A 23,764-nucleotide genomic window follows, 5' to 3' on the forward strand; every position below is an offset into this window, starting at 1 on the left:
TCCCATAATATTTTTACATCTTCATTTTCTTCAACTTTTTCAATTTTATGGTCCCACCAATTCTTGGCTACAGGTAGCTTGTATTTTTTGCAGATGTTCCAGTGTATCATCCCTGCTACCTTGTCATGCCTTTGTTTGTAGTCAGTCTGTGCGATCTTCTTACAACAGCTGATCAGGTGCTCCACTGTTTCATCTGCTTCTTTACAAAGGCGGCACTTGCTGTTTGTGGTGGATTTTTCGACTTTTGCTCTTATTGCATTTGTTCTTAGTGCCTGTTCTTGTGCAGCCAGTATTAAACCCTCTGTTTCTTTCTTCAAGTTGCCATTCTTAAGCCATTGCCAGGTCTTGGTGATGTCTGATTTTCCACTTATATTGTGCAAATATTGACCATGCAGGGGCTTATTTCTCCATTTTTCTGCTTGGTTCTTGACTTGTTCTTTCTTGTAGGCCTGCTTTGTTTCATTGGTGTTGAATAGTTTCTCATTCTTGACCATTTGAAGTGCATCTTCTTCACTGTCCTTGATATATTCTTCAAGGACTCTTTTCTCCTCCTCTACTGTTTGATGGACTTGCAGCATTCCTCTTCCACCTGAGCTGCGAGGGAGGTAGAGCCTATCAACATCACTGCGGGGGTGCAGAGCATGATTGATGGTCATGATTTTCCTGGTCTTACAATCTAGCATCTCTAGCTCTGCCTGGGTCCATTCTATTATTCCTGCAGTGTATCTGATAACAGGTATAGCCCAGGTGTTTATGGCTTGTATGGTGTTCCCACCATTGAGTTTGGACTTTAGGATTTTTCTAACTCTCCTGATGTATTCACTTCCAATTTTTCTTTTAACTTCAGTGTGTGCGATGTTATCAGCCTGGAGAATGCCCAAGTATTTGTAAGGTTCTTTCTCTTCCAGGTTCTTGATGTTGCTTCCATTGGGCAGTTCTATTCCTTCTGTTTTTCTTATTTTCCCTCTGTTCATTATTAATGCAGCACACTTGTCTAGTCCAAACTCCATTGCTATATCGCTACTGAATATACGGACAGTGTTTAGCAGTGATTCAATTTCTGACTGGGACTTTCCATACAACTTCAGATCGTCCATGTACAGCAGATGGTTGATTTTACTTGATGTTTTAGATGTTTGGTGTCCGAGGCCTGTTTTGTTTAATATCCATGAAAGTGGGGTCATGGCGATTACGAACAATAGAGGTGATAGTGAGTCCCCTTGGAAAATGCCTCTTCTAATGCTAACCTGTCCAAGTGCCTCGCCATTGATTGTTAACTGTGTACTCCACATGCTCATTGCTTTTTTTAATAAATATCTGAATGTTTTTGCTGACACCAGTTGTTTCTAAACATTTTAGTATCCATGTGTGAGGCAATGAATCGAAGGCTTTCTTGTAGTCAATCCATGCAACACTTAGATTTGTTTTTCTTCTCCTGCAGTTTTCTAAAATCATTTTGTCAATCAGCAGCTGGTCTTTTGTGCCTCTGGTGTTCGGGCTATTATTATTATTATTATTATTATTATTATTATTATTATTATTATTATTATTATTATTTTATTTAAAAAACATTTTTATACCGCCTAAAACATCTCTGGGCAGTTTACAATAAAATAAAAACAAAATAAAACATTTGTTAAGACAAAAATGGGGGGGAGGGAACACACACATTACAACAATTTAAAAATTTAAAAAAATATTTTAAAACAGCATTAAAACCAATTAAAACAACATTAATTAAAAGCCTGGGTGAAGAGATGTGTTTTTAAAGACTTTTTAAAAGCTGTCAGAGATGCGGAGGCTCTTATTTCACTAGGGAGCATATTCCGAAGCCTCGAGGCAGCAGCGGAGAAGGCCTGACCCTGAGTGGCCACCAGACGAGCTGGTGGCAGTTGTAGACGGACCTCTCCAGCAGATCTCAGTGAGCGGTGGGGTTCATAACGAAGAAGGCGTTCCCTTAAGTACCCAGGGCCCAAACTGTTTAGGGTTTTATAGGTTATAACCAGCACCTTGTATTTTGCCCAGAAACATATCGGCAGCTAGTGTAGCTCCTTCAATACAGGAGTTATATGGTCTCTCTGAGATGACCGAGACCAGCGTGGCTGCCGCATTCTGGACCAACTGTAGTTTCCGGACTACGTAATAGGGTAGCCCCACATAGAGCGCATTACACTAATCCAGTCTGGAGGTTACCAGCAGATGTACCACTGTTTTGAGGTCATTCACCTCAAGAAACGGACACAGCTGGCGTATCAGCCGCAGCTGATAGAAGGCACTTCTGGCCACCGCCTCAACTTGGGACACCAGGGAGAGGCTCAGATCCAGAAGCACCCCTAGACTGCGTACCTGTTCCTTCTGGGGAAGTGTGACCCCATCCAGAACAGGCAGATCAAAATCATCTCTCAAGTTCCGACCCCGGACAATGAGTACCTCCGTCTTATCTGGATTCAGTCTCAGTTTGTTATCCCTCATCCAGCCCATCACCAACTCCAGGCAGGCATTTAGGGAGGTTATGCCCTCTCCTGATGATGCTGACATGGAAAAATAGATTTGGGTGTCATCAGCATACTGATAGCACCCTGCACCAATTCTCCTGATGATCTCTCCCAGCGGTTTCATGTAGATATTGGAGACAATATGGAGCCCTGGGGAACACCATACAAAAGTTCAGATTCTGAAGAACAGCAGTCTCCAAGGGACACCATCTGGAACCTGCCTGAGAGGTAGGAGCGGAACCACTGCAAAGCAGCGCCTCCAACTCCCAACCCCCTCAGACGCTCCAGAAGGATACTATGGTCGATAGTATCAAAAGCCGCCGAGAGGTGCAAAAGGACCAACAGAGTCACACTTCCTCTGTCAATTGCCAATTGGAGATCATCCATCAGGCTGACCAAGGCAGTCTCCACCCCATAGCCAGCCTGAAAGCCAGTTTGAAATGGGTCAAGATAATCTGTTTCATCTAAGACTGTCTGGAGCTGGGAGGCCACCACCCTCTCAATTGCCTTGTCCAGCCATGGAAGGTTGGAGACAGGCCTGTATTTGTTCAAGTCCTAGGGATCCGGGGTAGGCTTCTTCAGAAGCGGTCTAACAAGTGCCTCCTTAAGACAAGGAGGCATCCTACCTTCCCTCAGAGACGCATTTATAATCTCTACCAGGCCCTCTACAACAACCCCCCTGCCAGATAATATAAGCCATGCCGGACAAGGGTCCAGAGAACAGGTGGTAGGTCGCACCATTCCAATCAGCTTGTCCACATCCTCAGGAGTCACAAACTGGAACTGATCCAACCTAATCACACAAGAGGAGTCGCTGGACACCTCCGCATCAGACACTGAGGTAATTGTGGAGACGGAGTCTAAGTCGGCCTGAATACGAGAGATTTTTTCCATCCCATCCCCCTTGAATTTAAACTTGGAACCATCAGTCACTTGCTGTGATGTTTTTAATGACTTTTTTGTGGATAAAATCTCTCATATTCGGGCCAAGCTGGATTCCACAACTATTGCAGAGTCTATCTGCAACTCATCTTATGGGATTAGATTGGATCACTTTCAGTTTGTGACTCCTGGGGAAGTGGAAAAACTGTTTTGGACTCTGTGTCCTACAACCTGTTCTCTTGACCCTTGCCCTACTTGGCTTATCTCATCTGGTAATCATATTATCAGAGATGGTCTGGTAAATATTATAAATGTTTCTCTGAGAGAGGGCAGGATGCCTCTTTGTCTTAAGAAGGCTGCTATTAGATGACTTTGGAAGAAACCTGCTTTGGATCCCTTGGAATTAACTAACTACTATTTACAGACCTGTCTCCAATCTTCCATGGTTGGGCAAGGTGATTGAGTGGATGGTGGCCTCTCAGCTCCAGGCAGTTTTGGATGGTGCAGATTATCTAGACCTATTTCAAACTGGCTTCCATGTGGGCTATGGGGTTGAGACTGCCTTGGCTGGCCTTATGGATGATCTCCAACTGGCTGTCGACAGAGGGAGTGTGACTGTTGATCCTTTTGGATCTCTCTGCATCTTTCAATACCATTGACAATGGTATCCTTCTGGACTGCCTGAGAGAGTTGAGATTGGGTGGCACTGTTTTACAGTGGTTCCTCTCCTACCTCTCTGGCATATTCCAGATGGTGTCACTTGGAGACTGTTGTTCTGCAAAACGAGAACTAAAGTGTGGAGTTCCACAAGGCTGCATACTGTCTCCAATGCTCTTTAACATCTGCATGAAACCTCTGGGAGAGATCATCAGGAGGTTTAGTGCTGAGTGTTATCAAGATTAGAACAATTAGAACACAAGTGGAGGAAGACTTGGTGCGAGTCTGATCGGGCACCACACAGAGCACATTTGAAGACCTATGCTTTAGTAGTACGGGAGGCAAAGAAGCTATTCTTTTCTGCCCACATTGCTTCTGCATATTCACGCCCAGCTGAGTTGTCTAGGGTTGTGGGGGGGGGCAGTATGTACCCCTCCCCTTGAATTTAAACTTGGAACTATTGGTCACTCGCTGTGACATTTTTAACAACTTTTTTGTAGATAAAACCTCTCGCATTTGGGCCAAGCTGGATTCCACAGTAACTCCAGAGTCTACTGTGGAGGTGTCCAGCAACTCCTCTTATGGGATTAGATTGGATCACTTTCAGTTTGTGACTCCTGAGGAAGTGGAAAAATGGCTTCAGACTGTGCACCCTAAACCTGTTCTCTTGACCCTTGCCCAACTTGGCTTATTGCCAAGAGAAAGCAATCAGAGAGAGTCTGGTGAATATTATAAATACTTCTCTGAGGGAGTGCAGGATGCCTCCTTGTCTTAAGGAGGCTATTATTAGACCACTTTTGAAGAAAGCTATGCTGGATCCCTCAGAGTTAGCTAATTACAGACCTGTTCCTAATCTTCCATGTTTGGGCAAGGTGGTTGAGTGAGTCGTGGCCTCTCAGCTCCAGGTAGTTCTGGATGATGCAGATTTCAAACTGGCTTTCATGTGGGCTATGGGATTGAGACTGCCTTGGTCGGCCTGATGAATGATCTCCAACTGGCTATCAACAGAGGGAGTGCAACTCTGCTGATCCTTTTGGATCTCTCTGCATCTTATGATACCATTGACCATGGTATCCTGGACCGCCTGAGAGAGGTGGGATTGGGTGGCACTGTTTTACAGTGATTCCGCTTCTAGCTTTCTGGCAGATTCCAGATGGTGTCACTTGGAGACTGTTGTTCCGCTAAGCGATAACTGAAGTATGGGGTCCCACAAGGCTCCATACTGTCTCCAATGCTTTTCAACATCTACATGAAACCGCTGGGAGAAATCATCAGGAGGTTTGGTGCTGGGTGTTATCAATATGCTGATGACACCCAGATTTACTTCTCCTTGCCGACATGACCAGGAAATGGCATGTCTTCCCCAAATGCCTGCCTGGAGGCAGTAATGGGCTGGATGAGGGATAACAAACTGAAGTGGAATCCAAATAAGACAGAGGTACTGACTGTGGGGAGCTGAGACCCCAGAGATGGTTTAGATCTGCCTGTTCTGGATGAGGCTACACTCCCCCCTGAAAGATCAGGTACGTAGCTTGGGAGTTCTCCTGGACCCCAAGCTCTCCCTGGTTTCTCAGTTTGAGGCTGTGGTCAGGAGTGCTTTTTATCAGCTTTGGCAGATATGTCAGCTACGTCCATTTCTGGAGGTAAATGACCTTAAAAGTGGTGCATATGTTGGTAACCTCGAGGACTGACTATTGTAATGCACTCTACATGGGTCTGCCTTTGTACGTATTCTGGAAACTACAATTGGTACAGAATGTGGCAGCCAGATTGGTCTCTGGGACAACACGAAGGGACCACATAACACCGGTTCTAAAAGAACTACACTGGCTGCTAATATGTTTTCGGGTGAAATACGAAGTGCTGGTTATTACCTCTAAAGCTCAACAGCTTGGATCCAGGGTATTTAAGAGAGTATCTCCTTTGTCATGAACCCTTCTGCCTGTTACGATATTCTAGCTTGTTTGGTAGTAACACAGGACCAGGCTTTCTCTGTTGCTGCCCCAGGGCTTTGGAATCTGCTCCCTTCTGAAATAAGAGCATCTCCTTCTCTGTTTGTTTTCAGAAAGACCCACAAGACTCACCTGTTCTTGCAGGCTTTTAATTAGCATTAATTGTATTAGTTGATATACAGGTGATGCAATATAAGATTGCTAACCTATTTTCTAATTAAGAAATTGCTGCCCAGTTGTGTGTAATTATATCAGAAATTTAGAATAATAAAAGATCGTGATCCACAGAAGGAGGAGGAGGAAAACTGAGGCTGACGTATAGACATCAAAACGTCTGTTTTTACAATGGACTGATATTTGTCTTTTTTTAATGCAATAAATGAAGATCCTGAAGAATTAGAATTAATTTTAGTAATTTGTTTTAATAATTGTTTTATGTTACTGTTTTTGTGTAATTATTTCTATAATTTGGGTCTTATTTGTCATGGTAAGAGCCCCTGGTGGCACAGTAGTAAAACTGCCGCCCTGTAACCAGAAGGTTACAAGTTCGATCCTGACCAGGGGCTCAAGGTTGACTCAGCCTTCCATCCTTCCGAGGTCGGTAAAATGAGTACCCAGAATGTTGGGGGCAATATGCTAAAATCATTGTAAACCGCTTAGAGAGCTCCGGCTATAGAGCGGTATATAAATGTAAGTGCTATTGCTATTGCTATTGGTAAGGTAGTTTGCTAATGCAATGCTTTTCTGTAGGGATCTGTAGCAATCCTGTTTGTTGCTGGCTAGGCTTTGTTCCTCCCAGTAACACACATATATATATTCTAATTTTGCTGAAGGATTAATAATTTAAACACCGTTTGTTTCTCTTGTCCCCCCCCCGCCGATTATATGGCAGCTTAGTACTCAGAGTGAGATTGTCTTGGAGTGTCTAGAAGTTGTGTTCAGTTTCTCATTTGCATTTTATCTTTGATCCTCTAGTGCTTTGAAGGACAGCCTTGGCTGCAATGACACCCACAAGGTGACTGTCCTTCTAGCAATGGCAATCAGCTGGTCTAATTCTAGTCTCTATCCAGTGCTCTGGGTGTTGGCCTGTGCATAAAACATGCCTCTTTGCACTCAATAAGGGTGTTCTGATGCCTTTTAGCACAGCCATTATTAACATTTGTAGAATGCATTTAATGGTCTCTGTACAGTCAAAGTAAGGAGAGGGCTTTACCTTGCCTAGCTTTCAAATCATGAAACACTGTGATCTGTATACCTCAAAAGCCTTGCTGCCTGAGTCATTACCGGCACTTCCAAAGGGTGGTTTATTTGAACAGGAACACTGGTAAATGGGGATTTTATGGTAGATCAATATGATTAAGGGAAATTTTTATGGTATATCCAGGTAAAATTCTCCATATTGTGTGGCTTCCTTACATTAAAAACTAAAAGATGTTTCTTTTCAGACCATATTTTTCTTATTTGAAAGAATTAGGGGGAAACGTGCACAGTGAGGAAAGGTGTAGACCACAGGTAGGCAACCTTGGCTCTCCATCATCCCCAGCCACAAAATTGTGACTTTTTTGTAGGGATCTGCTTGTTGCTAGCTTGGCTTTATTCCCCCCAGTAATGCACTTATACACAACCGTAATATACATATACAGTCCTCCCTTGCCAACCACAGTTTTACCAAATGCGATTTTGAGTATATGCGAATGGAAAATTGTGACAGGTCTTGCCAACTACGACTTGAGTATCTGTGTTTGGCAAAGTATTTTAGTGATTTTGGAGGGGTTCCAGTGATTTTTGGGGGGGTCCAGAGGTTCGATCTGCTCATTCCTCTTGGTGACCCTTGCTAACCCTTGCTGTCCCTTGCCAATTTAAAATGCCCTTGAGTGATTTTGGGGGATTCAAAAATTGTCTAGAAGTTCGATCTGCTCATTCTTCTTGGTGACCCTTGGAGATATTACAGGATCTTTTGTGATTGTTTAAAGCATTTTTGTACCCCCCCTTTATTTTTATGTCTCTTTGTGGATGTGGTTCCCCTAACCCCCTGTTTCCCCTAGACTTTAATGCCTCGCCAATGGTGAATTTGTCAGTGGTGAGGTTTTGCCAGAACAGAACCCTAGCGGTTGGCGAGGGATGACTGTACACAAAATTGTGTTTGGGGATGACAGGGGTTGTAGTTCAACAACCACTGGAGATCCAAGGTTGCCTATTTTTGGTGTAGACAGACCATAGTGCAACTTGAGGAGGAGTGGTTTTCTGAGTGAGTGGTGACATATGGAATGCTTGGCTTCAAAGGGCATTTCCCCCCTTTTCAAAGAGCATTTCAAATGGCACCCCCCCCCAGTGCACTTCTGCCATTTTGCATCAAATCATTACCTTGTAGTTCTTTTATTTTTTAACCAAGGCCAGTATTATTGCTATTACAATCATTTATACCCATTTTTCTTAAAAAAAAAAAAAAAAAAAAAGCACGCTTCCACTCATATTTGCTATGTCACTGCTATTAATGGGACTTTCTCCAAAAAGGCACAGGGAGCAGACAACCAGAAGTGAGGAAAGAAATAGGGCTATCCATTGATTCGAATGGAGTTATTCTTTTGAAGTATTGTTCCATCTTGACTCCTGCCATCTCAATGAATTAAACAGTAAAAAGTCAAGATGCAATACTTTAAAGCGTACATGCACAGAAGCGGCCATATTTGCCTCCCTGAAATGTGGGTGGTATAATGGTCTCACAAAGATCTACTGTGCATTCAGCTTTCATCCAATTCTGTTTAACTGATTTCTCAATATAGTCTATATTCCAACATATATTGGTGAAAGAGGCAAGGACAGCCGAGAGCAGCAGCTGCCGCCACCACCATCGAATGCATCCTCCATGCCAGTCTACTTGTGGTTTCCCCCCCTCCTTTAAAAAAAAAAGAAGCATTTTCACCATGTCACTTATTCTCTCATTTTTAAAAAATGAGGAAATTGTGGTCTCAACAGCACAATACAGGCATGTTTAGCCAGAAGTAAATCCCACAAGTTCAATGTGACTCCCTTCTAGGAAAGTGCACAGGGCAGCAGTCTGGCTATTAAAGGGGAATGACTGGGCAGAAGGAAAATCTAGCAGGATTCAAGAAGAGACCATTTAATCATCATCAATGTCCAAAGAACCAGAAAACCCTTTAAAGCATATCAAACAGGATATATTCTACCCCAAGCTCCAGGGAAGTCTTGGCAGAAGTAGGGGTTGGGGTGGGGTGGACTAAAATCCTGCAGAAGTTCAGTAAACCAGAAATAATGTTTAGTTTCTCTTTTGGCACCATGTGAAAAACTGCTTCTGCGAACTCTTGAAATCATTCAGATCAGGTGGCATATTCATACCTTCTGTTTCTAACCAAATGTTTTAGGAAGTCAAATGTTTAGGAAGTCCTCAAGTGTGGGAAGAATAGCCTTTCCCACTGTTGATGGTTCTGGCATTTGGTATCCAAAAGCATACTGCCTTTGAAGCGCGCAGGTGGTGGGGAGGGGTTCAGGTTAATTATAATGGTTAATAGTCATTTATAGATCTATTATACATTATCCATTATTTATCTAATTCCCTTTTGAAGGCATCTAAACTAGTGCCCATCTCGTGGCAGGAAATTACTCTTGAGCCATGATCTCCTATTTTGCTGCTTAATGAAACCCATTTAATTGCTGGGCTTTGCAAGCATTGATGTGATGTCTTACATGAAAGCAAAATACAGCAGTATATAGTTGCATACCCAAGATTTTCTTGGATTTCTTCTTGAAATAAGAACATAAGAACAGCCCTGCTGGATCAGGCCCTAGGCCCATCTAGTCCAGCATCCTGTTTTGCACAGTGGCCCACCAGATGCAGCTGGAAGCCACAGGCAGGAGTTGAGGGCATGATCTCTCTCCTGCAACTGGTACAGGGGAAGGGGATACAGAGTTGGAAGACTACTCTATGAAGAGCAGACACAGTTCCGTTGTTCCGCTTCCAACTGTACAAGATATTTCAATCTGATTTTCTCATTATTTGGGAAGAAATCATTTTATCCCCATGCCACCCAGCATGACATTTTCTGCCTCTGTCCTCTTATATAAGCCTGTACTTACTGCAAGAAAAAACACAGTGAAGCAGTTATCAGCCTTTTTAATACCCAGCAGAGCATGAATCCCCATAGAGAAGGATAGTTCAGAGCTATGGCAAAGTCTGATTATCTGAAACTACCAAGCACAGGCCGAAATTACTTTAGATCCTTCAGGCTTTCAGGAAATCTCTTTTTTTTAAAAAAATGAATTCTCTTTTAGGAGCATAATAGTTTGCAACTAATTAAGGTGCCTCTTGCAAGCCAGTTCATCATCTGTCACTCTGCCTACTTATCTCTTAATAAAGAACCTTTTATAGCAGATGAGCTCCCCACTGGTTTTAAAGAGCTGACAATATTAAAAAAAACATACACCATGTTTTTTTCAGTTTCAGATGTACCATAGATAACGAACTCCAAATGCCCTAACATCTGCTATAAGCATGGCAACTGTGTAAAATAAAGTTAGAGACAAAAGGATAATGCTGGCATGGTTTAATGCAAAGTCCTTACAGCTCAAACACAAATGAAAGAAGATTAGAGACCTAGTTATTTTTATTTTTTGTTTGCTTAGGCAAAACAGAAATCACATGCAGGCCAGCAGATGCTGTTAACTAATTTGTTTTCCTGTCTTTGTCAGGGGGTTTCTGTTAGGTCAATGGTATGAGCAAAATACTGTAGCTTTTGTCATTCACTGTAAATCCACGCCCCCCCAAAACAAGCCCTACTAAGATATGAAACTCTCAGCTACCAAAATAATTAACAAATATAGAGCGCATTTTCAACATACAGTGGTGCCCCCCTCCCCACCATGTACAGGAAAAAAGGCAAGTCAGTGTAACACACACATAATTAATAGCATTGCCAGTTTCTGCTCAAGGAAGTTGTTATCAGAAGTTATTTTTCAAACTATTTTGCCAGGCCTCCCAAACCCGGCTGATTATGTAAGGAAGCTACAAAAAGAGAAAATTGTGCCCTTTAAGAAGTGCAAATCTGCTTGGTATGGGGGGAAAGCCTGTAAGCTGGCAAGAAGGCAAGCGTGGGGGGAAATTGAGGAGCATATTGCTAAAAACATTGGCCGGCATCCTGACTAATGGAGCAATGGTGCAATGGGAGAAGCACCAGTGCTTCTGAAACTTTCAAGGGAATATGCTAATTCATCCCCAGTGCTGGCTCAGTTGTAGGGGTAAATTTCAACTTCCCCAGGAAGCAGTCTGTGCAGGGGCGTAGCAAGGCTGGAGTGGGCCCAGAGACAAAATTTTAAAATGCACCCCTCTCACTGAAGTTCAGCTAATGAAGTAAAGAAATCTTAAATGAGGCTGAAAAGTGGTAACAAAAAGCATAGTAAAATTTTTATATGTATATAAGAAAACCTATGTGCCACAATAGAACTTCATCCTAAATTATGTTTTAAAAGGTTTTGTAAACTGTGGACGATGCAAGTCATTTAATGGTACTAGAGAAAGACATGCTGTTCTGGTAGCTCCAGGTCTTAACACTCACATCAATTTTGGAGGATGAATACAACTGAAGGAAGCTTGGGCAGGTGCGTGGCTGGGGGAGCCAGTCATGTGACTTGCCTCTGGGGGACCCCCCCAAGGCAGTGGTCCCCCCGACAACTGTCTCCCTTTGCCCTATTATAGTTACGCCCCTAAGTCTGTGCCACCTGACAACATGTCCACGAGGGTCGCACAGCCCTTGGAGACATGTTTTCAGGGGACACAGAAGACTTCTGGGGGAAAGGGAAGCAGCTGAAATTCCCTTCTACACGCACTAATATGGGTGCTGTCTGGAACTCTTCAGAAGCACACTGGTGCTACACTGCTGCTTCTCGCATTGCACCATGATTCATTAGTCAGGATGTCAGCCAGTAAGACAAACATTTCTTTATATGCATTTGATATGAAGCAGAAAAACAGATAGTGATGTGGCTGAACAATGAGACAATGAAGAGTGAAAAGCCAGCTAAAGAAATTTCAGAGAAGCTAATTCTTTGCATCAGTCTTCACTGTGGAACTTGCTAGACAGATTCCTACACCTGGACTGCCTTTTTCAGGAAGGGCATCTGAAGCACTGAGTCAAACAAATGTGACAACAGATTACATACTAGGACACCCACATGGAAGCCCAGCATCAGCTTCTCTCACAATTACTCTCCACTCCCTTGCCTCTTCCAGCATTTTCCCTTCCAATATCAAGTCAGTAGAAAAGTGTTGTTCAAAAACCACTGATTATCTGAGGATGTGGGGCAAAATGTTGTGAGCAAATGCACAAGGGGCTGTGCATCATCTGGAAGACCAGCAATAGCCATGTTAAGAAACCATAAAGAAGATGGAATATATCACTGTCTGGAAGCAGCCCGATTCAACAGCACGTAGTTCCACCCTGCCATGTGAAATAGTGCTTCCTTTCTAGTGGTGTGCCAATAGCTGCTAAGAGTTGCTGCTGCTGCTCTTCCTCCTTGCAAAGCAACTCACCCCTCACCAAGTGTACTCTCCTGCTTCATGATTATGGTGTTGGTAGTGTGCGTAGGGGGGCTCTTTTTATTTTTAAAAACCTCTTTGCTGCAGCAGGTATATTAAACAGTACCTGGAAGTGCTGAGAATGGTCATGGCAGCTGGGTGCTTCCAGCCTGCCTCATTCAGGGAAGGAGGGTGGGGGGGAGGCCATTGGCTGAATAACTCTCATTCCCACTGTTTCTGGGTAGTGTTTGAAGCCACTGCCATGGCAAAAAAGTTTTGTTTTGTTTTTAAAGAAAAAGATTCCCACCTGCTACACCACCACAAAGCAGGAGTATATTTGTGGGGCTTACTAACAAGGCTGTTTAAAGGGATTCAAAGGGAACACAGATTTGTGATAAGGACATAAGAACAGCCGTCCTGCTGGATCAGGCCCAAGGCCCATCTAGTCCAGCATCCTCTTTCACACAGTGGCCCACCAGATGCCGCTGGAAGCCTACAGGAAGGAGTTGAGGGCATGTCCTCTCTCCTGCTGTTACTCCACTTTAACTGGTACTCAGAGTCATCCTGCCTTTGAGGCTGGAGGTGGCCTATAGTAGGGATGTGCATGGAACTGGCGGGGATTAGATTAGGGAATAAATCAAAAGGCAGTAGGAGAACTTTTTCAACTTTCTTCTTGGACGTCCTGATCTGCTCACTGAAAAATAGACTTCACATTTCCAGTGGGTTTCTGATCCCATGAAAGCTAGAAGCTTCTCTCTCTCTCTTTTTAAATTCAGATGATTGCTGGATGCAGCACTATATAGATACATTCAGCCATAGGTCCAGTGTGGATTTCAGCCACCCAGATCTTGGTAGTAGTTCTGAGTACCTATGCACAGAACCAGGGTTTGAATGTGATTCTCTGCCTAAAATTTAAATATCTAGTTTACAAAGCAGAGTAGAGCTGCAAGTCTGATTCCCCGATGATGCCCAAACACTGCTCATTTTACTTCTGTTTAAAGCATGCACAGAATTCAGATGTATAGTGGTTCTCAGGATGCCTCCTTCAGTCATGCAGCAGATTGTGTTGCCAGCCTGATGTGGAAGACGCTCATTCTCGCTGTATTCAGCCATGGACACAACTCTGCAGACAGCAGTAAGCATTGAAGGACACTAGACTGGCTCCACCCTCTGAGTCATCATTTTGCAACTGGCTCTGATGGTGGAACAAAGTAGATCCTGGAAGTCTAAAGCTTGTCACCTGGCAATTGTAGAAATAATCATTTATTTCAGGACACCTGAAGGCTGTGACACACACAATTGCTGGAGTACAACTCAGCCCAAACTAAGTAGCTTGTATGGGAGACATTTCCTTCAGTGGCCCCACTGCCCCAAACCTGACATCCTATATAATAAGATCCCTGGCGGGTCTGTCCGTGTCTTCCCTGGCGTGTGCGCTCGTGTCTCCCTCGGCCGTTCTGGGCATGCGTGGTGTGCGTGCGCAGAAGAGCCGAGGGAGACACGGGCGCCGGCGCCGGCCGCCATGTTGGCTGGTTGATCGGCCCGGTCATGAGAAGGCCGGGCCGGGCCGCGGGGAGGGCAGAGGCGGTGGCGGGACCGGCCCTGCCGCGGGGAGGGGAGAGGCGGTGGATCCGGCCCTGCTGCGGGGAGGGGAGAGGCAACAGCGGCGCGTCCAGCCCGTCCGTGGGAAGGGAAGAGACTGCCCCGACCCGGGAAGGAGAGAAATGGCGGTGGCAGGTCTGGCGGCGGCAGGTCCGGCCCGGCCAGGGGAAGGGGAGAGATGACGGGGGCGGGTCTGGCCCGTCAGAGGAAAAAACAGAGACGGCAGCGGCCGGGCCGGGCCAGCCCGGAAAGGAGAGGCCGGCGGTGGCGGGGGCCCAGGCCTGGCCGGTGAGGCGGTGGCGGCCCTGGATATTGGGGCGGAAGGTGCGGGGAGAAGGCTACTAGCGCCCGTTATTTTAACGGGCTGAAAGATACTAGTCTACTATAAATGACAAATAGCAATAAAGTGAGTAAATTGAGCTAATAAAAATGATCTACAGAACATTTAGAACCATCAGGGCCGCCTCATGGAAGTGATTAGGGAAGCTGCTGCTGCTGCTGCTGCTGCTGTTGAATATCTGCCTGGATGCATCCCTCCACAGCCCAATGTCCAGCTGAAAGACCAAGGCGAAGTGTGGCTACAGGGAGCCTCATTTGTAAAGCCAGTCTAAGACAGGAGCAGGCAAAGCTATTCAAATATTTACATTTATCTACAAGTCTGGCTGTTAATCTGTACAACTCTCTCCTCCTAGCTCTTCTTCCACCGGGTGACTGTTACTCCTGCCCCCTTTACAGTCCAGGGTGTTTCCCTCCAAGTCAAACTTAAATTATTAAAGTGACACCACCAACATAATACAATAGCATCACATCTACCTCCTTTAAAAAAAGTGTTTAAAAAGTAAAACAATCTAAAATTAACAAGTTTATATCCGTCTCTGTAGTTTCTGTACGAGTCGATTAGAGTGATGTAGTTGACTCATCACTGCCTGTGCTCCATCAGCACTGTTCGTTTCTGTGTGCTGCGGGACCACCTCCTGGTCATCCTGCAGTGTGATGCTCACCAGCATAGTGGCCCCCAGAGTGGTTGACAGTGGTGCCATTCAATGAGGGGAGGGGAGCAGGCAGGCGCTGCAGATGTCGATTGCAGTGAAGTCTGTGTCCCGCCTCCGGGGTCACCACCTCATAGGATCTAGCTGCCATTTTGTGAGTTTTGTGCCCATGTGGTGCCATATTAGAACTTTTGTCACTCATATGCAGTGGTGGCAGTGCTTGGGCACCTCTGTCATACTACTGTTTTTGTTTGGCTTTAGATAGTTGCTTGAACTGCTGTATTCCCTTTTGCTGTTTTTTGTGCTTGTTTCATAGTAGTTGTGGTAAAGGTAAGTGTGCCGTCGAATCGGTGTCAACTCCTGGCGACCACAGAGCCCTGTGGTTTTCTTTGGTAGAATACAGGGGTTTACCATTGCCATCTCCTGTGCAGTATGAGAAGATGCCTTTCAGCTGCTGCCTGATATAGGTGTCTCCCATAGTCTGGGAAACATACCAGTCGGGATTCAAAACCAACGTCTGGCTTGCTAACCAAGTCATTTCTCTGCTGTACCATTAGGTGACCTAGTAGTTGTGGTGTGCATGTGCTAAGTCACCTGTTAAAGAGCAGCTCTGTTCGAGTTTGACCATGCTGCGGTAGACTATCTCTGCAATTGAGCCATTTTATTTATTTAAATGAATGAATGAATGAATAAACCCATGTAAACCACTTCAGGAACTTTTGTTGAAAAGCAGTATAAAAATATTTGTCGTATTTGTAATTGTAATTTGTAACCCATGCCAGATAAGCGTCACCCTGAGATGATCTAGCGTTCTTCAGTCAGCGCTTGATTATTTGCACTCCATTTTCAGCTGGTCCACTGGATTGAGGATAATGTGGACTCGAGGTTTTATGAGAATTCTGAAGCCAAAGTTGGGAGGGGCAAGTCCTGGCAATTTCTAGTGAGTGACCTCCTGGTTCTGAACAGAGGTGCCTGATAAGGAAAGTCTATGAGCTCTCTGGCACTTTTATAGCTAAACATACATGACTCCCCCTCCCTTTTCTTTCATGGGCTTTTGTTTTCTCCCTCTGTCCTCTTTCTCTCACCCCCAAAGGGGGAACCAAAACCCCTCAACACAGCTGGGAATAAATTACTAAGAAGTCAATCAGTTAGGCTGGAGCTTACATCTGAGTACACCAGAGGCGTAACTAGGGAAAACGGCACCCGGGGCAAGCACTGAAATGGCGCCCCCCCCCGCGCCCCCCCCAACATACTACATTATACTTAGGTTTTTCCTCACAAGCGCCCGCCCCCGCCGCCAAGCCAGGCCACTGACTGGCCACCAGGCGCCAGCAAAGCAATGGTGGGGGGGGACATGGGCAGTGCGGAAGGGACCGCTCGTGGGGGAGGGGGCGCCGACGCGTTCCCTTGACTGCTGCAGTGCTGCTGCACTGAGCAGGAAACATTTGTATTAATAAAAAATCAAAAAAAAAATTTTTTTGTCATGGCGGCGCCATGAAAATAGCTTTTTTAAAATGTGAATGAGAAACAAATGTAAACTCACTATTACCACCACCTCAGAATCTGACATTATCCACAGCATCCCACAGGGCATAAGATATGTGTGTATATTTAACCCTCATCCAGAGTCATGATTTCTTACACATGAGTAGGATTTCCTACTACCAAGTAGTCCCATTGGTTACATAGGATGCCCCCCCCCCCAATGTTTGCAGGCTACAGAACCCACGATAATCTTAACATTTCAATCCAAGGGAATGCAGCAGTGACCCCCACATCCCAAGCATGGTGCCCTGTAACCTTAGAATGTGAGTCATTAGCAAAGAAAAATGAACATTTCAAACCCCACAATAATGAGGACCGATATGTCAACATCCCAGTTCCCAGCATTTCAGCTGAAAGGGCACACTGAGGTTTTCCTCAAGAAGAGCCAGACTGGGTTAAGCTTGATGGACAGTTAATTCATAGGCCTATTTCAAATATGAGAAGTTTCTATCAGATTGTTGTTTAAGGTGGGGTTGTTATCAAATAATTATTTTGTTAAACTTAAGGGCCGAAGGTTTTTTCCAGCAGGAGCCAGAGTGCAGCCTGTGTTAAGCTTATCAATAGATCTTATACATTAACTATTTTAGGACTGAACAGCAAACATCTGGTCTCAAGACCATCCTGAGGGGATCCAAAACACACAGCAGAACTTGGGGCATTGTGGGATATTTCTGGGAAGGAAGACAATCCTTAGTTGTAGATGCTGTCTGGCATCCAGATTAACTTCCTAAACAGCACTACTCAGGAAATAGTCTAGATGACTAGTAAATTTCAATAGGACATCCTCTAGTAAATTTTGTCAGGCTGTCAGCTACTGAGTCTAAAGTGATTGCTGTCAGTGAGGGGAATGAACGAGTTATTAATTAATGCCCACCTTAACTTCCGTGCCATATAAGCGGTAAAGACTTTGTACTGTCTCCTATATTATGCTGGCTATACAAATGAGGCTCCTTGCAGCCACACTTTGCCTTGGTCTTTCAGCTGGATACTGGGCTGGGGAGGATGAATCCAGGCAGACATTCAACAGGTGCAGTTTCCCAGATCACTTCTTAGATGTGCCCCGATGAATTTCTGCCTGATCTAGCCTCACAAGGCACAGTGTTTCCCCCAAAGTGCCACTTTTCCATGGTAGCCCTCAAATAATCTACGCTGGATACAACAGGCAGTTTCAGTCCTGGAATGCTGTCCAGGCTAGCACCCTTTCCTCACACTTCAGCCAAAACTGGTTACAGCAGCTGGAGGAATTGCAGACAGCAGATCGAGTTCTTGATTCCTCCCATGCACGTAAGAAGAACTATTTTCAAAACTGAAGAGGGATAATTAATAGCAAACAGAAAATAGCCATTGTAGTTTATTTTGCCAGTTGATGTGTGGAAAGCAAGGACAACTGATGCAGTAAAGACATATTTTGAATATGTTCAAGAACAAAACAAATTGAGGTGTCATGTCTGCTACAAATGGAAGGATATGAAAACACTTTGAACAACAAGGCCTGCACCTAGTTTATTTAGACTTAAGCCAAATAAGAGGACAGCACATAATTCACAGAAAAGTTCATCTTCAATCCTAAAACAGATGGTTAGGTTTTGCCCTTTAAGAGGAGGAGATGTTTTGCCCTGTTCTAAGACAGCCAGGCAATGCTCTCCGTCTTCTTGTCCTTAACAGACACGAAGTTAGACACAGTGCATACAGTCAGGATGTGTTCCAGTGTAGCAGTCTTTCCTGCCTCTTCCATTCCATGAAAGTCTTTTTATTGCCAGCAGCCTGAAGGTAGTGAGGAGAAAGATCCCCTAGAGGAATATGTGAAACAGCTACATTTCTTGAGTTTCTGCCTGAAGGGGTAAACTCCCCAGAAGAAAGCTGAGGCTGTGGTGGAAAATGACAGAACATTGCAGCCCATCCCCAGGAGCAACCCAAAGCCAGACTTGGTCTGGCCCATGTACCAGGAGGGGGTGCGCATTCTGGGGTGAAACCCTATCCCTACTGGGGGAGGGAAGCCTCCCCAGAAAGAAGCTGGAGGCTGCGGTGGATCCTGCCAGAAGATTGCCGCCCATCCCCAGGAGCAACCTGACTCTGGACCTTGGGGAGGCTGGGCAGGACCTCTTCCCACTGGGGGAGAACCATTTCCCTGGCCTGTCCAGGGAGACGGTTCTTCTCCAGACTTCAGAGATGTCAGAGACTTCCTCTGCTGAAGTCTCTGCCAGGTTCATGGCAACATCCATTGACTCGGCAGAGGCTCGACCCATTGCCAGCGCTGAGTATCATAGTGCCAGGGGCCCTCAAGTGCTACTTGTCCTGGGTCCCCTCCATTAAATGTTAACGTCAAAACAATAATAATGTGAACTTCTGAGACTTGCTTTAGTCATGCAAACTGCCTAGAGATTTGAATTTTGATGGTATATAGACGTGTAAAATAAAGAAAAACAAAACACAGCATTCTTTGCTTCTAGGGGCAGAGGAAGAGAGACCTTGCGAGAGGAGGCCCATCCGCTCCAGCAGCCACTTGGTGACCTGGAAGCTGCTGCTGTCTCCCTTGCTGCTGGCGCATGGGGCTGCTTCTGAGGAAACTGTTGGAAGTTAAAGGACTTTGCGCTGTCTCTGTGTCTCAGACAGTGGAGGACAGACTAGTAAGTCAGAGGGCTAGAAGGTCAAGACATTGGTCATCACTTCTCCACTGCTCTGATGCTATCCCTTTGATATGTAGATTGCTACTCTTAGGGATCAACTTCCTCTTCCTCTCTCTCTTCCTACCTGCCCTTCTACCTTGCAACATGGCAAGCCTCTCTCCCTGCACCATGTGTGCAGAGAAGATGCAGAATCCATCTGCATCCAGCTAGATGGATAGATTAGAGATCCTAACTCCTCACTTTCCTCTCTAGAATGGAGTTCCTTAATAAATGCCTTTTATATTGATTTGAAACTATGAATTGGCTCCAAGTTACTTTACTCTCAGCATACAAGCATGCCTAACTAAATTTCCGCTGTGTTGTGCCTCTGTGCACTCTGCTATAATGAGAAAGTGATTCTCTCACCACAGAGAATTTCCAACAGGTTATGGGAGCCCAGTATTTTGAGCTGCGTGTACTGCAACTAGAGAGTTAGGTTTGTTCCAGGAGATCCAGTGAGATCTAGCGTGGACACTTTGAATTGCTAATCTACGGCAACTGCCTTTTGGAGCCAGCGAGGAAGGCTACTTACCTAGAGGGAAAACTCAGGCTGACTATCCTGAATGCAGACAATTATTTGGAATGGAAAACCAGATTGAGGATTGCACTTAAAGCAGAAGGACTCCAAACAGTTACTGAGGAGGACCCCCCCCCCCGCAGATGGAACCACATCTGCTGAGAAAACTGCGAAACAAAACTGGCTGATCAAGGATGCAAAAGCTGGAGCTTTGATTGCAGCTTCTGTGAGTAAAAATCTCCTTTATGCAATATGTGATCTTGGAACCTCAAAGGAAATGCTAAACAAGCTAGATTCCTTGCATATGAAGAAGGGGTGGGCATAAACCTTTAACTTGAGAAAGAAAATGCAGGATCTCCAGTATAAAGATGGGGATTGTTTTTCTACATTTGTGGGATTTTTGGAAGATTTCTTTTTTCAATTTAAAGAGGCAGGGGAACAATTTACAGAGAGTCAGAAGCTGGAAGCTCTGTTCCTAAGCATGCCCCCCAGCTATAGCAGTATAATCGGCCAATTGGAAACCCACACCAATCTAAGCTTTGAGAAAGCAGTGGAAACGTTGTCCTCTGAAGCAAACAGAAGGAAAATTTTGAATTCACGCTATGAAAGTGAATTGGCAAGTAACTTTGCCCTTAAAGCAACAATTGGTCATTCCAGAGGAAACCCAAGGTGGAGAGGGAATGCTGCAAGAGGAAACCGCATGGGCACCCCACATTTACATACAAAGAGATCTGGCTTTGCCGCCAAAGAAACTCAGTCCAGAGAGAGAGGTCACATGACCACCAGCAGAGAGACTGCTCCTGAAATGAGGCCAACTGGGACTAATGCCTTTAGATGTTTTCTATGTAACCAATTTGGCCACAAGGTGGCGAACTGTCAAAAGAATCAGACAAGAAGGACCGATTTTACTAAGACGAATGTGAATCAAAATTTCAAGCATACAGAAAGATATTTGAACAAGAACTTTAATATTAATTTGATGCAAAGCGATGAAAAGTTCATTTATTTGGATTCTGGTTCATCTGTGCATATTTCGAATAATATGAGTTTCTATACCATTCCTGAAGAGACTGTTTATTTGGGCAATAATACTACAATTAAAGCCAAGAAGAAAGGCGAAGGAATTTTGTATTGCAAATTGCTGGATGGATCTGTTAAACCATTGTTTCTTAAAGATGTTTTGTATATCCCTCTAGCATTTATGCTGGGGGATAAACATTTCGCTGGCCTGTCCAGGGAGACGGTTCTTCTCCAGACTTCAGAGATGTCAGAGACTTTCTCTGCCGAAGTCTCCGCCATCTTCCTGGCAACATTCATTGACTCGGCAGAGGCTCGACCCATTGCCAGTGCTGAGTATCAAAGTGCCAGGGGCCCTCAAGTGCCACGTGTCCTGGGTCCCCGCCATTAACGTCAAAACAATAATAATGTGAACTTCTGAGACTTGCTTTAGTCCAAGCAAACTGCCTAGAGATTTGAATTTTGGTGGTATATAAAAATGTAAAAGAAAAAAAACACAAAACACAGCATTCTTTGCTTCTAAGGGCAGAGGAAGAGAGACCTTGCGAGAGGAAGTCCATCAACTCCAGCAGCCACTTGGTGGCCCGGAAGCTGCTGCTGTCTCTCCTGCTGCCGGCACATGGGCTGCTTCTGAGGGAACCACCCTTTAAGAGTGAAGCATCCCAGGAAAACAAAGAGGCAGCCCAAGTTGTGAGAGGGAGCAGCCACATGAAGGCAGACCACCAGCTCTCCTGGGGATGATCCCAAAGCCAGTCTTGGTCTGGCCCATGCAACAGGAGGGGGTGTGCATTCTGGGGTGGAACCTTTTCCCTACTGGGGGAGGGAAGACTCCCTAGAAAGAAGCTGGAAGCTGCAGTGGATCCTGCCAGAAGATTGCCACCCATCCCCAGGAGCAACCTGACTCTGGACCTTGGGGAGGCATGGCAGGATTTGGGGAGAACCACTTCTCTGGCCTGTCCAGGGAGACGGTTCTTCCCCAGATCTCATCTGGGAAGAAGATCCGGACCCCAAAAGGGAGACCTCTGCCGAAGTCTACGCCATCTTCCTGGCAACATCCATTGACTCAGCAGAGGCTCAACCCATTGCCAGTGCTATCAAAGTGCCAGAGGCCCTCAAGTGCTACTAGTTCTGGGCCCTCTTCATTAAATGCTAACATCAAAACAATAATAATGTGAACTTCTGAGACCTGCTTAGTCTCAGCAGCCACTTGGTGGCGTGGAAGCTGCTGCGGTCTCTCCTGATGCCGGCACATGGGCTGCTTCTGAGGGAACCACCCTTTAAGAGTGAAGCTGAAAAAAGAGTGAGGCTGACAAAATCACTGACAATGGACCTTGGGGAGGCTGGGCAGGACCTCTGCCCACTGGGGGAGAACCATTTCCCTGGCCTGTCCAGGGAGACGGTTCTTCTCCAGACTTAGGAGATGTCAGAGACTTCTCTGCTGAGGTCTCTGCCAACATCCATTGACTCGGCAGAGGCTCGACCCATTGCCAGTGCTGAGTATATATATACATATTTATTTATGGTAAAAGACCAAGCATAACATACATACAACAAGCAGCAAGCCAGTGCTGAGTATCAAAGTGCCAGGGGCCCTCAAGTGCTACTTGTCCTGGGTCCCCGCCATTAAATGTTAACGTCAAAACAATAATAATGTGAACTTCTGAGACTTACTTTAGTCCAAACAAACTGCCTAGAGATTTGAGTTTTGGTGGTATATAAAAATGTAAAATAAAGAAAAACAAAACACAGCATTCTTTGCTTCTAGGAGCAGAGGAAGAGAGACCTTGCGAGAGGAGGCCCATCAGCTCCAGCAGCCACTTGGTAGCCCGGAAGCTGCTGCTGTCTCTCCTGCTGCCGGCACATGGGCTACTTCAGAGCGAACCACCCTTTCCTATCTAGGGAGATGGTTCTTACCCAGACCTCATCTGGGAAGAAGACCCGCACCCCAATAGGGAGACCTCTGCCGAAGTCTCCGCCATCTACCTGGCAACATCCATTGACTCAGCAGAGGCTTGACCCATTGCCAGCGCTGAGTATCAAAGTGCCAGGGGCCCTCAAGTGCTACTAGTCCTGGGTCCCCTTCAGTAAATGCTAACATCAAAACAATAATAATGTGAACTTCTGAGACTTGCTTTAGTCCAAGCAAACTGCCTAGAGATTTGAGTTTTGGTGGTATATACAAGTGTAAAATATAGAAAAACAAAACACAGAATTCTTCCCTTCTTTCCTTCTAGGGGCAAAGGAAGAGAGACCTTGCAAGAGGAGGCCCATCAGCTCCAGTAGCCACTTGGTGGCCCGGAAGCTGCTGCTGTCTCTCCTGCTGCCGGCACATGGGCTGCTTCTGAGGGAACCACCCTTTAAGAGTGAAGCATCCCAGGAAAACAAAGAGGCAGCCCAAGTTGTGAGGGGGAGCAGCCACATGAAGGCAGACCACCAGCTCTCCTGGGGATGATCCCAAAGCCATTCTTGGTCTGGCCCATGCACCAGGAGAGGGTGTGCATTCTGGGGTGAAACCCTTTCCTTACTGGGGGAGGGAAGATTCTCCAGAAAGAAGCTGGAGGCTGCGGTGGATCCTGCCAGAAGATTGCCGCCCATTCCCAGGAGCAACCTGACTCTGGACCTTGGGGAGGCTGGGCAGGATTTCTTTCCCCTGGGGGAGAACCATTTCTCTGGCCAATCTAGGGAGATGGTTCTTACCCAGACCTCATCTGGGAAGAAGACCCACACCCCAATAGGGAGACCTCTGCCGAAGTCTCCACCATCTACCTGGCAACATCCATTGACTCAGCAGAGGCTTGACCCATTGCCAGCGCTGAGTATCAAAGTGCCAGGGGCCCTCAAGTGCTACTAGTCCTGGGTCCCCTTCAGTAAATGCTAACATCAAAACAATAATAATGTGAACTTCTGAGACTT

The sequence above is a fragment of the Hemicordylus capensis genome, chromosome 3, assembly GCF_027244095.1.
Source record: "Hemicordylus capensis ecotype Gifberg chromosome 3, rHemCap1.1.pri, whole genome shotgun sequence".
Taxonomy (NCBI): domain Eukaryota; kingdom Metazoa; phylum Chordata; class Lepidosauria; order Squamata; family Cordylidae; genus Hemicordylus; species Hemicordylus capensis.